Here is a 13,871-nt window from a genome sequence, read left to right as displayed (position 1 = left end):
CTCTAATCAGGAAGGTACTGTCTTACATCCTTCTTACTTGTACTATTTCTAGGCCCCCCTCTATTCTTTCTTCAGCTTTTAACCAGGCAGCCATTATCAAGGTACTCAAAATTCCTCAAGATATGCCTCGTATCCTAGAATTTATCTGCTGCCCTCAAACCTTTTCTCTCTTCTGCAGGCAAGGACAAGGATAGGATTTCTGTCAGCTGGAATCCAAGTTCAAGTACTTATAGATCTACCCTCATACACCCCCACCTCTTCTCTCCGATGCTTTTTCCAATTCTAAGAAGGTCTTGCTCCCCTTAAGGCAAAGAAGACAGTAATTCCTCTAAGACTCGAAAGGTAAAATTGGGGGCATCTGCGAGAGGAGGAAGAAAAGGTAGGGCCTGCATGGTTACCTCTCAAATTACTCCCCTGAAAGGCTGGCCTGCCTCCCAGGATTAGCTGTGATCCCTCAGCTCTTTCAGCTGATGACAGAGTTCCTGAGGGTTGAATGGCTAGGTCTGACTATGACACTGGGCAATATAAGTAAGGAAAAAATACAGTCATTCTTCAGTTGCCTTCAGAAGCAAGATGATTTTGTCTGGAGTTAGGTAGTATAATGGTTAGAGCACCAGACCTGGAGTCAATTAGACCTGACTTCAAACCTTAATAGCTAGGACAAGTTCCTTAACTCTCTTTGCCTCAGTTTCCTCATCTGGAAAATGAGCTGGAGAAGGAAATGGCAAACTAGTTTCTTTTCCAAGAAAATCTGAAATGGGATTGCTAAGAATTAGACACAACTGAAATTACTGTACATCAACAAAATATGCCAAACACTGCAGTAAGGTTTTTTTCCCACTCTCTCGTAACCCCTCTCTTCTTTGCTATAGAGATCAAATACAGGGGAGTTATCCAACAACCAAATTATCTTTCCCTGGTCAACATAAAGCATCCTTGAGACAGAAGGAACTTTTAGCATCATCTTGCCAAACTCTTAATTTTGCAACGAAGAAACTGAGTCCAGAGAAAGGAATCATCAATTTGTCCAAGGTCACAAAGTAGCAAAGGTAGGGTTCAAACCCAGAGTTTCCATCTCCCAATACTGTACATTCTTTCCATTTTATATGTATAGCCTAACATGAAGGTTCTTTTCCCTCCCTCTGCCTTCCCAGGGAATCATGCTCCTGTTCTGTCCTATGCACACCCGACTCCCTTAAATATTCTCCTCAATGGCATTTAATGTGACCCCCCCCCTCATGTTCTCAGCTGCTTCATACCCAGAAAGGACCACACTGTCCCTCACATGGACCAAGCTTCACCACAGCTAGGAGGGGCAACGTCTTCAGTCTCCCTGTCCAAGCCTGCGGCAGAAACGTCGTGGGATGGGGCGCCTGACTGCCTCTGCCTACATTCACCTGCACCTTATTCGGTAGCTCATCACCCTTGAAGGCAACGCCCCCCGCCTCCTTTCTGGTATGATGTCCATCTTCAGTCCTCCCTCCCCTCATCAGCCATCAATCAAGAGCTGAACTACATCCTTGAAACCTGCACGGCCTCTCTTCCTTCAGCTTCCCCAGCTGAAGAAAGGGCATCCCTGACCTCCCAACCAACTCTAGTGTAGCATCTCTCTTCTGCAAGGGGAGAAGCCCGGTCTCTCCTGCTCTCCGCCTCCCTCCAGACTCCCTCCTGTCTTCCTAACCAGTATCCCAGGTCAGTCCCGTTTGGATACCCCCCCCCCCCACACACACACAAAAGGGGATGATTGGGGAGCTGGGGTGGGAGGGGGCTCGGATTGGCGTAGAAACAGCGCGGGAGGACACTGGGAGGGACTGGGGAGCACTGTGCCTTGGAGACTTCCTCTTCCACCCTCCAGAAGATGCGTAACCGATTGGGATTTTCTATTTGCTCCTCGGACTCCCTGCCCGGGTATCCGGAAGCCTGCCCTAGCCCACCATCCTCCCGGCGCCTGCATCTTGCCTACAAAGTCCTGTGGATCCTGCCCTTCGGTGTTCACCCTTGCCCAGGACACATTTCACGCTGCATTGCAGGGGTCTGCAGCCCCCGGCCGCCCCATTCACAGCCTCTGGAAGGGGGACGAAGGCTATCAGAAAGACTCTTGCTCCTCAGTGGGGCGGCGGCAGCAGGGTGGGTGGCACGTAAAACTTTGGGAAACGTGAATTCCTAGACAAGACTGACTTGGAGAAAACACTGCAGCCCTGAGGCTGATCCTTTTCCTTCAGGGATGCCCAAGGATCCTGGTAACCCAAACCCGATGGACAAATGGTCACCAGTTTCACTCCCCCTCAACTGTGGGATCTCGCTAAGCCCTGCGAAATCGCACCCTTTCCAACTGGAACAGAATCTGCAGACATTCTCCCTTTCCATTCGGGAGCAGATCTGCGAGGTTTCACCCCTCGAATGCACTCCTACAGTTGGTTTTCCACGACACAGTCTCGCACATTCACGCGCGCGCGCGCGCACACACACACACACCCCAGTACGGTACCAGGGAACTCCCTCCTTTTTCCACAGCTAATTATAGACTTGAAAGTCTGAAGGACGGTTTTGCAAGAAGCAGAGGGAAAACTGCTGAGGTTTCTAGGCAAAACCAAAAGAAATTCAATTTGCAACTCCCCCTCCTACCCCTAACTCCCCCCAGCTGCCTTTCCCCCCCTCCCTCCGCACCCCGTTACCAGTCCCCACCGAGGCTCCTCCTTTCCCGCTGAAGATTTCTCACCGGGCTATTTTTTTCCATCTCTCTCTCTCTCTCTCTCTCTTTGGGGCTTTCAAGAAAAGGAACAGACGCGGAAAATATTTTTGCAACAGTTTTCCATCCTGCTCTCATTCCCCAGCCAAAGAGGAGGTGGGGGGGGAGGAGAAAAATATATGTATTTTCCAAAGGAGGTGGGGGGAGAGAGATATTTACATTTTCCAAAGGGGGGGGGAGAGAAATATATGCATTTTCCAAAGTGGGGAGAGATATATGCATTTTCCAAAAGGGGGGAAGAGAGATATGCATTTTCCAAAGAGCTTTCCTCACCCCCATATCCCCCCCCTCCAGCTCCGGAATGGTAGATCAGAGACATCTACCCCAATCCCTGAACTTCACCCTATCTTCCTCCCCTCCCTTTGGCCCAGCCCTGATCCAAACTGCAAGGGAATAAGAAGAAAAACAAACCAAAGGTTTGATGCCTCCGAAAGGCTGGGAAAAGAAGCCTGGACAAATTTTTGTACCCCGAATCAAGCGGCACCCCTCCCAAACCCCATGCACAACAACCTCTCAATTCCTGACCCATCCAAGGCAGCTCAAGTAAAGAGAGTCCGGGCCGTGACTGGAGGCATGGGAAGAGGCAAGAAGCTAGCAAAGTTTGGAAAGCCCAAGTCAATTCATTCTCCACAAGCCTACCTCTCCTCCTAGCAACGATCCAGGCTTGTCCAAGCGGGAAGCTCCCCGCGGGTCTCCATAGAGGGGAAGGGTGGGATGAGGAGGACCACCCACAGGCCCTCCTAATATAGTAATAATTGCTAAAGTTGCCTGTTGCTTGCTCGCCTTCCCCGTTTGGGTCAGCGAGTGGGCTGGGTCTCCTACTCTGGCCCTCCAAGAGAGAAGGTCCTTGGAAGCCCTGAAAGATAAAGGGTAGAGCAGAGACCGGGCTGGCTTTCGTTGGCCCTTACTCTTTCCAAAGGGTCTGTCCTGGGAAGTTAGCGGGCCCCCTCTGGCCCGTCTGAACGGCAGATCTTTTTTCAGAAAATGCTTGTCATGACAACAGCTAGTGCCATCCCCTGCCAGACTGGGCTCTGGCTCTCTTGCTCACTCTCTCCCAGCGCAGGGCGAGAAGGAGGAGCGGGAGAAAGAGAGGTGGGACTAGGCTGCCAGCCCAGCCATTGCTCTCCTATTAAGGTGGTCTGATTCCTTGGCTGTTTCCTGGCATCTCGTTAAGGGGGAATGAGGGGAGAGGAAAGGGGAGGAATCCTCTCTGGTCTCTCTGGCACCCTGCCCACCCTCACCCTGATCGGTCTGGAGAAGCGTGGGGGAGGGAGAAGAGCGGTAGAGATAGGAAAATGGAGAGGGGGAATGGTGCAGCTGGGGAAAGAAGGGGGGAAAAAAGAGGTGAGAGAAGCTGTCTAAAGGATATGAGCTTTCAGCCCCCTTTCCTACCAAGGGCTTTCACTGGCTGACTTGAAACATCCAGTATGGGCTCGGAAAACCCTCTGCTGGCTCTAACAAGCCTTGTAGCTGTAGAAAGAGAAGGAGGGATTTTTCAGATGAACACACACACACACACACACACACACACACACACACACACACACATCATCATCTTTAGTCTGATCACAAGCATCCATTCACCCACCTACAGCCTCTTCCCCATCATGGATTGTACTACACACAGTCACAGAGGTACAACCTTACAAAAGTATCTTTGCCCACCTACACACAGACGTGTGAATACACCCTTAATCATATCAGACTCTCATCATTTTACCTAGTTTCCCCTATATGCTTTCCCAGAGACAACCACTATTTATTTACAGGTGCACATGTCATCTTACTGATACATTCAAACACACTTCTTATTAGTTTCACACACATATTTACATGCTGACAGAAGACTATTTTTAAAAATTGTATTTTATTTAAAGCAATGGGGTCAAGTGACTTGCTCAAGGTCACACAGATAGGCGATTATTAAGTGTCTGAGGTCAAATTTGAACTCAGGTCCTCCTGACTCCAGGGCCAGTGCTCTATCCACTGCGCCATCTAGCTGCCCCATATTCACTATATTCTTGTTTAAGGAATGAACGGAGTAAAATATGTGATAAACTAAGAATAATGAATAGAATGGAAAGAGCCAGGGAACCACCAGAGCTACTTTTACTCACCTACCTGCACCTTCTCTTTCTTTCTACCCATTTAATCCCCAAAGGTCGCATCAACCACTGAGGAAATCTTCCCAAACCAAAATGATCTAGCAAATTGCACAAGCAGAAAACTACTCCAAAGACATTTAACTTTACTACTCTGCAAGTTTGGGAAAGGAGATCTATCAATAACCATCAATCCAATATACTTCACTAGGGTTTCCTTGCCCATTTTTCTTTTCTTTAGTTTCCAGGTGTGTGTGTGTGTGGGGGGGTATTCCTTGAAATAAAGAAAGGAAGCTGAGTCTGTTTTTCTTTCTTTTTTTTTTTTATTAAAGATATTATTTGAGTTTTACAATTTTTCCTCCAATAGAGTCTGTTTTTCTCAGGGATTTCTGGAAAGCAGTGTATGGCTAAGTGTGTCCCCCCAAACATATATGAGGGGTTCTTGTTAAAGTTTTAATGGAATAAACAATGGATAGAATTGATACTTGAGTTTTATTTCCATATATTTAATGTATGTATTTAATGAAGTGATTTACTTTTATAAGTCACTTCAGCTCTGGACATATTTTCTCATCTGTAAAAAAAATAAAAATGAGATTGGATTAAGAGAACTTTAAAGTTCCTTCCAACTCTAAGTAATTGTGATCCATGCACTACTTTGAAGCTGTGAAAAGTGAAATAAGAGATGGAGGGACTTACTTTTACTTGTTAAGTAAGGTTCAGAACTTGAAGTCCCTTGTCAAGAATTCCTGACTTGATCTGTCCAGGGAATATTCAAAAATGTCCCCTGTGCTTATTTCTCTCATTGAAATTAGATGATGAAAAAGAGAAGGGGGGGGGAATACTTTAAAATGTTGCTAGTACAATGTCTATGAACACAATCCATGTATTATTTTCAAGAAATCTTTCTTCTTCTTCTTCTTCTTCTTCTTCTTCTTCTTCTTCTTCTTCTTCTTCTTTCCTTCCTTCCTTCCTTCCTTCCTTCCTTCCTTCTTCCTTCCTTCCTTCTTTCTTTCTTTCTTTCTTTCTTTCTTTCTTTCTTTCTTTCTTTCTTTCTTTCTTTCTTCTTCTTCTTCCTTCTTCTCTTTCTTTCTTTCTTCTTCTTCTTCTTCTTCTTCTTCTTCTTCTTCTTCTGCTGCTGCTGCTGCTGCTGCTGCTGCTGCTGCTGCTGCTACTTCTGCTTCTGCTTCTTCTTCACCAATAATTATCTCTCCTTTATATTGAGGAAACCAAGATTTAGAAAAGTGAGATAATTTGCTCACTGTGATGCTTAAAAAATTCAAAAGACATAATTTCTGAGTAATTAGTCATTTTACTAACAATACAAGCATTTTAAGAAAAAAGATATCATGGCAGCAGGTTTATAGCATATATGCCCTTGGGAGAGAGGTGCTTCTGAGAGTGGCAATCAGCTCTGATTGGTTAACATTTAATGAAAGAATGAATATTACAACGAAGGTCCAAGAGTGACATCATTCTTGTCAGAGACACTATCCCTATACTTGGACCACCCCCAGTTTAGGGCTCTAGACAAAGGATCTACCTCTAAAAACACTGGATTGGGTGAAATTCACCTTAGATTAGAGACTCATTGAAAGGTTAGATGGGGTCTGATAAAGTAGAAAGTTAGTATAAGTTTCAGAGATTGAACTTTGAAATGAAGACTATAGAAAAAGGGAGGAATCTGGATCTTCCTGAATCATTGGTTATTAATACTTTTCTTACCACCACCACCACCACATATCAGACAGTGTGACTTAATGAAAAGAACACTAGTCACAGGAAGCAAAAAATACTGTTTCAGGTCTTAGTTCTCTCACTTAACTTGTTTTGTGACCTTGGGTTAGTTACTGAACCCCTCTAAACCTCAGTTTCTTTTTCTATAAAATGAAGATACTAACACTTGAGTTATATACCCTACAGAGTTGTAATGATTGAAAACACTGTAAAACTCAAGTTAAAAAAATATCAGAATTAGAAATGGAGCTTAGAGATCATGCTAGTTCTACCAATACTTGCACAGGAATTCCTTCTATAATAATTCTGAGAAATGATTCCCTGTAAAATTTTTGAATACCTCCAATGATGGAAACTCACTACTTCCTATGTAAATCATTCCACTTTGGGATAACTCTAATTTTTAGGAAATTGTTTCATTTATCAGTTTCCAAATCTCATTGCAAACATCCAGCCATTGTACTCCAGATTTGCTTCAGTGTGGGGCCTTTAAAGGCCAGGCTCTAAATGACTTAAGTCTAGGTGGAAATGAAGTTGACTTCCTTGGGAACCTGGGATCCAGCTTCCCTAATTCTACCCCTAAGTAGAGCTCTGGGATGGAGAAGGTGATATGGGAAATTAATTGAATAGATCAGTGATATAAATTCCCAAATCTCAAAAAATATCACCTTTCTTCAACTCGAATATCCTTTCCATTACAACAGAGCTGACTAGTGGTTTTTAGATCACCAGTTCAAGGGGAAGTTTTCTTCAGAAATTTATTTATTTTTTATTTTTTGCAAGTCAATGGGGTTAAGTGATTTGCCCAAGATCACACAGCTAGGTAAGTATTAAGTGTCTGAAGTTGGATTTGAACTCAGGTCCTCCTGACTCCAGGGCCAGTGCTCTATCCACTGTGCCATCTAGTTGCCCTTTCAGAAACTTATTAAAGTAAGTCTGTAAGTAATGGTCAGGGCCTGGACAGAAAAGAAGAAATTTAGATGACAGCAAAGGTATGAAGAACATATGAATGAAAAGAACTTTAAGAGAATCCTGTTTTACCCGATTCCCAGGGGCATTATAACAATCTAATTTTCTATTTGCATGGAGAGCATCAATGGTGTTTTTACCACTGGAAACACAGAACATAACATACCCAATGAGGTCCTTTTTAAATGCATCAAAATACTTTTAAAGCTTGTCTATAGTGACTTGTTATGGCATCACTGCCTAGCTGTTCAGTACCCTAGTTGAAGGAGAGGGTAGAGGATCATGATTGAAGCCAGATGTGGAATCCTTCCAAAGAATGAACCCATTTCTTTGACTGCCTTCTGTATCCCTCTTTGAGATATGGGAGTTTGGAAGCAGATGGGGGATGGAAATATACTGGTTGATATTATATTTAGGCCTTATTTTATTTTATTTTATTCTATTTATTTATTTATTTATGCATTCATCCATTCATCCATTTATTTATTTATTCATCTATTTATTTATTTATTTGTTTGCTTGCTCATCTATTTATTTATTTATTCATTTGTTTGTTCATTTATTTATTTATTTATTCATTCATTCATGTATTCATGTATTCATTCATTCATTCATTTATTTGTTTGTTTGTTCGTTTATTTATTTATTTATTTATTTATTTATCCTGGAGTTCAGACCACTGCTTGTTTCCTTTTTCTCTTGGGGAAATATGAACACTGCAGTTCATATTAAATATGTTTATGTATTATATATACATTTATATTTATTTTATCAGAAAGAACTCCCCTACAAAAATTTCCTTAAATATTCCTGTCTCTCCACTCATAGGGACATTACCCTACTTCAGGATGTCTTCACCACTCACCAGAACTTTCTCTTTCCTCCTTTGTTTTTCTTTCTGCATTTGAACTCAAGTCCTCCTGACTCCAGGGCTGGTGCTCTATCCACTGCGCCACCTAGTTGCCCCCCACTCACCAGAACTTTAAAATGTTTTCTGTGTTCTCTCCAATCCATCCACTGTAGCTGTCACAAGGTTCTCATAAGGGTTCAAACACTTCCTTGCTTCATGGGGCAAGTCATTTAAACACTCTGTAACTCAGTTTCTTCACTATAAAACGAGGATGGTGGTAACACCTAACTCTCAGGGTTGTTATGAAAATAAAATGAGACCTATTAGTAAATCATTTTGCAAATCTCAAATATATATAAATACTATATATATACATGTATACTTTACTAATAATATATAAATACATATTCAAATACATAAATACTATATATAGAGATGTATATATTTACTACTAATAATGTACCTATTAATAATTAATCCACTAGTTATTATATCAGGGTATAGTGAAACAGACATTGGCTCTGGTACTAGAGAACCTGTGTTCAAATACTGCCTCAAATGCTTACTAGCTTTATGACCTTGGGTAAGCCACTTAACTTCCACAGGCCTCAGTTTCTTCATCTGTAAAATGGGATGGTTGGAGAAACTGACCTCTGGAATCCCTTTTAGCTCCAGAGCTCTGATTCTAAAACATAAGTTTTTCAGCCTGTCATTTAAGGCCTTTGACAGTCTTCATTTTGCTTCCATTCACGGGCTACTTTCCAAGTAAACTGACCTGGTCACCTCTAGGTTTTAGGGGTCTGCAGCTGTATCGCCTGCTATTCAATGTCCTTAGCTGCCTAGAACCTAGTTTCTTTTTTTTTTGTTTTGTTTTTTTGCAAGGCAAATGGGGTTAAGTGACTTGCCCAAGGCCACACAGCTAGGTAATTATTAAGTGCCCGAGACCGGATTTGAACCCAGGTACTCCTGACTCCAAGGCCGGTGCTTTATCCACTACCCGACCTAGCTGCCCCTTAGAGCCTAGTTTCTAAAGGGAGCTTTGAGGTCTGATGTGTTGACTGGGAAGGATGAGTAAAAATACATCTGCCCATAAAAATAGCAGCTTAATGTGGGAAAGTCGAGTTGCCCCCTTTGGCAGCAGGGAGGGCACTGCCTTCAGGCAGCTGGAAGGTCATAGGCTAGACCTGCTACTTTTCTTCCTATCTCCAGAATCATCCATCTCATGGCTGCTTAACCCCTTTTCTTGCTCCCCAAACAATTGTCTCTCCTGTTTTATCCCCCATGTAGATCATAGGATTGAATATTGGAGCATGAGAGGCCTAGGTTTGAATTCCAGTTTTTGTGTGACCTGATCGAGTCTCCTAACATTCTGCCTCATTTTTCTCCCCCTTCAAAGTGAGGGATCCTAAGACTAGAATATGATCCAATGGCTTACATTTTACAAATGAGGTAAGGAAGTCTCTCCAGAGGAAGTTGTACCATTCCCAGTATACCAGGGGACTGGACAGTGTCCTGGAGTTCAGACCACTGCTTGTTTCCTTTTTCTCTTGGGGAAATATGAACACTGCAGTTTCCACAGCATGGAGAAGATTAGACTTAGAATCAAATAGTATGAGTTTGAATACTGATGCTGTTATTCAGTAGCTGTATGGTTTTTAGTCAGGTTACAGCTTTTCTAATGATATTTATAAAATGCTTAGCACAGAGCCTGGCCCATAATAGATATTTGGTATTATGTTTTAAAATATATGTTGTTATTCCCCTGCCCAAATCCCCCAGGGTATTGTCTCAGCATCCAAACTTGCTTTCTCTAAATCATCAAAGACTCATAGAAATTTAGAGATAGAAAGTGCCTCTTGTTCCCTTTTTCTCAGCCCCTTCCCCAACTGTATAGCAAGAAATAGTTCTATTTCAATTTCTTTGATACCCATTCTATTGAAATTCATTCATTCCTCCTGACAGTTAGTGTTATAGTGCTCACAGTGGTTCCTAGCCCAGTACTGTGTGGGGGTCCAGCCTTTGCGGGATCCTTGGAACCTGACAAGAGGGATAGAGTTAGCCAAATTAGTTGAGTCAACAAGGGGGTAAAGGCAGGAGCAGGTTGACTGACTGTCAGCAGCTTGGATTTATTTTTATAGTTTCAGAATATGTATGTTTCAAGCAAGCAAGCTAAGATCATTTCCTTGGTTACAAAAGTGTACAATTTTCATCATCAATCATATAATTCATATGGTTACAAGTTTTAATCATGTGATTACAATTTAATTAATAATCATATAGTTAATTGATTTCTTATCCCTACTCAGATCATGATGACCTCAATCTGTCTGTTACCTTATTACTACATTGTATAATTGTTAATTCATTTAAAGTTATTAATTAAAAAATTCTTTTAATGGAAAGTTTTTTATATTTTTTGTGTAAGTAATGTTTTTTCGATACACTTCCTTAACAATCTATAGTGAGGGTCTTTATGCCTGTCCACCCATCTGTTAACTCTTACAATAACCAATTTTTCTTTCAGGCCTTGTTGGTAGAAACCACAGTTTCTGTGACTTTTTAAAATTCTTTCCCATGAAACTAAGACTGCTGGAATTCGGTCACCTGTACTATTTTCTCACCATCTTTTTCATATATTCCTGTGTATGGTAAGGGGGACAAAACTATTAATTTCCCTGGAATTCTATCTGATCCATCTTGTATCTGTTTTCCCTGTATATATTCTAACATCTCCTTGGAATTCCAAGTGTTGGGTTTTCTAGAGATTTCATAATGTTGAAGCCTTTTGTATGCCTCAGGGAGAGGCAGTCCTGTTAAATTTAGACAGAGTTTACAATCTGTTTTATTCAAGGAATTTTTCTGAAACAGATTCCAGTATTAGGATGAGTAAATATTGTAATCAATAATAAATGTATAAATATTGGTATGCATGAAATCCATATATATAGTGAAGAAGGAAATGTTGTTCCATCAGGCAGTGTGACTGCCTTGAGTCTTCTTGCTGTGACTGTGTCAAACAGCTTAGAGACCCTGGCTCCCAACAGTACTGGAGTTGTAGGTCATTCAAGAGGAGTAAAGCATATGGACTCTATCTTCAAGTTATCTACTTTTTAAAAAATTATTTTATATTTCTTTTGCCTATTTTTAGTTTTTTATATATATATGTATATATATACATATATATATATATATATATATATAAAACTGGTATACATTAAATAGGTAAATAATACAAGGCAGCTAATATTAAGTGCCCCCCCAATGAGTAATATAGATAACACTGTCTCAGTTCAGAGAAGAGGAAGTTGAAGGTCTTATGAAGTAGGTAAGGTGGGCTGGAGCTTGAATTCCTCCATTAGTTTATCTCTCTCCTTTTGGTTCCCAATTCACTAAGGAATGGTAACTGACTCCATTTTGTAGATGTACAACTATCATATGATGCCACGGCCAAGCCCTCCTGGCATCAGAACCGATGATGATGATGATGATGATGATGTTTGTCCTTCATTCTTGAAGAAGATCATGATATCATTAGGAGATGATACCACATCAAACATATGAATTGGATTTGAGCGAGGAGGTACTGTGCTGTGACATGATTTTTATAAACCTTAAAATGCTACATAAATACTAGCTATTATTATCATTATTATTTGGATCAATGGACTCAGTGTAGGGGAAAGAGGAAGAAGGCAGAATGGTACAGTGGAGGGAAGGATGGATGTAGAGTCAAGGGTTCACATCCTGACTTTGCCTTTTTTCTTTTTCTTTTTTTTTCACTTTTCTTTGTATTTCCAGCATTTAAAATGGTACTCAGCACATGATAGACATTCATTAGTAAGATGCTAGTTGACTATCCAACAGTTATTATTATTTTTGAATTCTTTTGATTTTTTGAAGCAATGTAGTTAAGTGACTTGCCCAAGGTCACACAGCTAGTAAATATCAAGTGTTAGAGACTGAATTTGAACTCAAGTCCTCTGATTTTAGGGCTAGTGTGCTATATTCACTGTGCCACCTAGCTGGCCTTCCAATAGTTTTTATTTATGTGATCTTGGGCAAATCACTTCTGCACTTTGGACTTCATTTCCTTATTTATAAATGACGGTGTCGGACCAGATACCCATTGAAGTCTCTTAAAATCTCAAATCTTTAATATATCAAATTCTAGATCAGTTTAAGGAATGTTTTGATACTCTGGTTCATTATTTCCACACATAATAATTAATATTTGTATTTTTGTAGAGCTGGAAGGTTTGCAAAGCATTTTGCATATTTTATCTCATTTGATCCACACAACAATCCTGAGCAGCAGGTGTTGTTATTATACCAATTTTAGATGAAGAAACTGAGGTTTAAAGGATTTGTCCAAGGTCATATGGTTAATAAATATCTGAGTCAGAATTTGAACTCAGATCTTTCTCATCTCAATTTCAGTGCCTTGAGGTAAACCAGATTAAAATGTAATTGAGAAATGTTTAACAAAATAAATAAAAATATAATAAAGCACAGTTAATATTAATTTATGGTTTTCTAAATCAAGGTAGACCCATGGGAATTGCTTTCTATTTGAGCTTGATCCCATTCACTTACAACCTCAATGCAATTATCCAAGATTCATAATTCCCACAGTATGTATATTCTTACATCAATGCCAACCTCAAATCTGTGTGAGTTGCTATAGCTGAAATAATTCATTATCTAATGATCAGTCTTCTGTTGACCAGCCTCCCAGTCCTGGTCCTTGGAAGACAGACTAGAGATTGTAGTCAACAGTGCTCAAAACCAATTTATCATAGTAGGACCTTTGTTAAGTACCTACCATGGGTTCGACACTATGCTAAGGGTAGGTGTCCTCCACTGGTATGAACTCAATGAATCTTCCTTCCAATTCTTGATTCATATCCTCTTCTAGAATCCAGGGTCACTCTCTTACCACAGGATTTGGGGAAGGATGCTAGTAGGCATCTTATTTGTCAGCAAGTTGGCAGAGTTGACTGGGTGTGAGAGTTGACCAAGAAGGGACAGTGACCATGAGAAAGGAGGCTCTGAGAGGCAATGGGAGGGAGAAAATTTAAGCCCTTGAATTATAGAGTTGGAAGGGAGCTTAGAGATCCATTGTTTCTCCTGCTCCTTATTTCTCACCCGGCTGCAGTACTTCTCCAATCATGCCCCAGGAAGCTCATTTCTGAGAAAACCCTAGAAATTCTCATGAGTTGTAAACCTCCATTTTATCTATTCTTAGCCTCTATGATAAGAGTTATGATGAATTCCAGAATTCCATTTTAGGAGAGAACTAAATTCAGACAACTCCTCATCTCTTATTTGGCTATACTATAAGACTTATCTGATTAAGTATCCCAAGTTGGGGTACCTCCTCCCCTGCCCCCAACCCAACTTTCCAACTTCCTTTTGTGTGCTGACTTTCCCCATCAGACTGTTAGCTACTTGAGGACATGGATTA

At 41.1% G+C, this 13,871-nt stretch overlaps 1 protein-coding gene across 1 annotated transcript in view; it reads right to left on the bottom strand.

Moving 5' to 3' along the window:
- The window catches only part of LOC141513005 (plasma membrane calcium-transporting ATPase 4-like), a 99,506-nt gene extending 96,031 nt beyond the window's left edge, over nt 1-3,475 (bottom strand). Inside the window, exon 1 of the mRNA XM_074222418.1 lies at nt 3,389-3,475. The gene's annotated coding sequence lies outside the window, so the exon portion shown is untranslated. The remainder of the gene's footprint in view (nt 1-3,388) is intronic.
- Nucleotides 3,476-13,871: the final 10,396 nt, after the last annotated feature.

This window comes from Macrotis lagotis, chromosome 2, assembly GCF_037893015.1.
Source record: "Macrotis lagotis isolate mMagLag1 chromosome 2, bilby.v1.9.chrom.fasta, whole genome shotgun sequence".
In the NCBI taxonomy this organism is placed as follows: Eukaryota; Metazoa; Chordata; class Mammalia; order Peramelemorphia; family Peramelidae; genus Macrotis; species Macrotis lagotis.
Note: the sequence above shows the minus strand (reverse complement) of the source record. Positions and strands in the feature narration are given on the sequence as shown.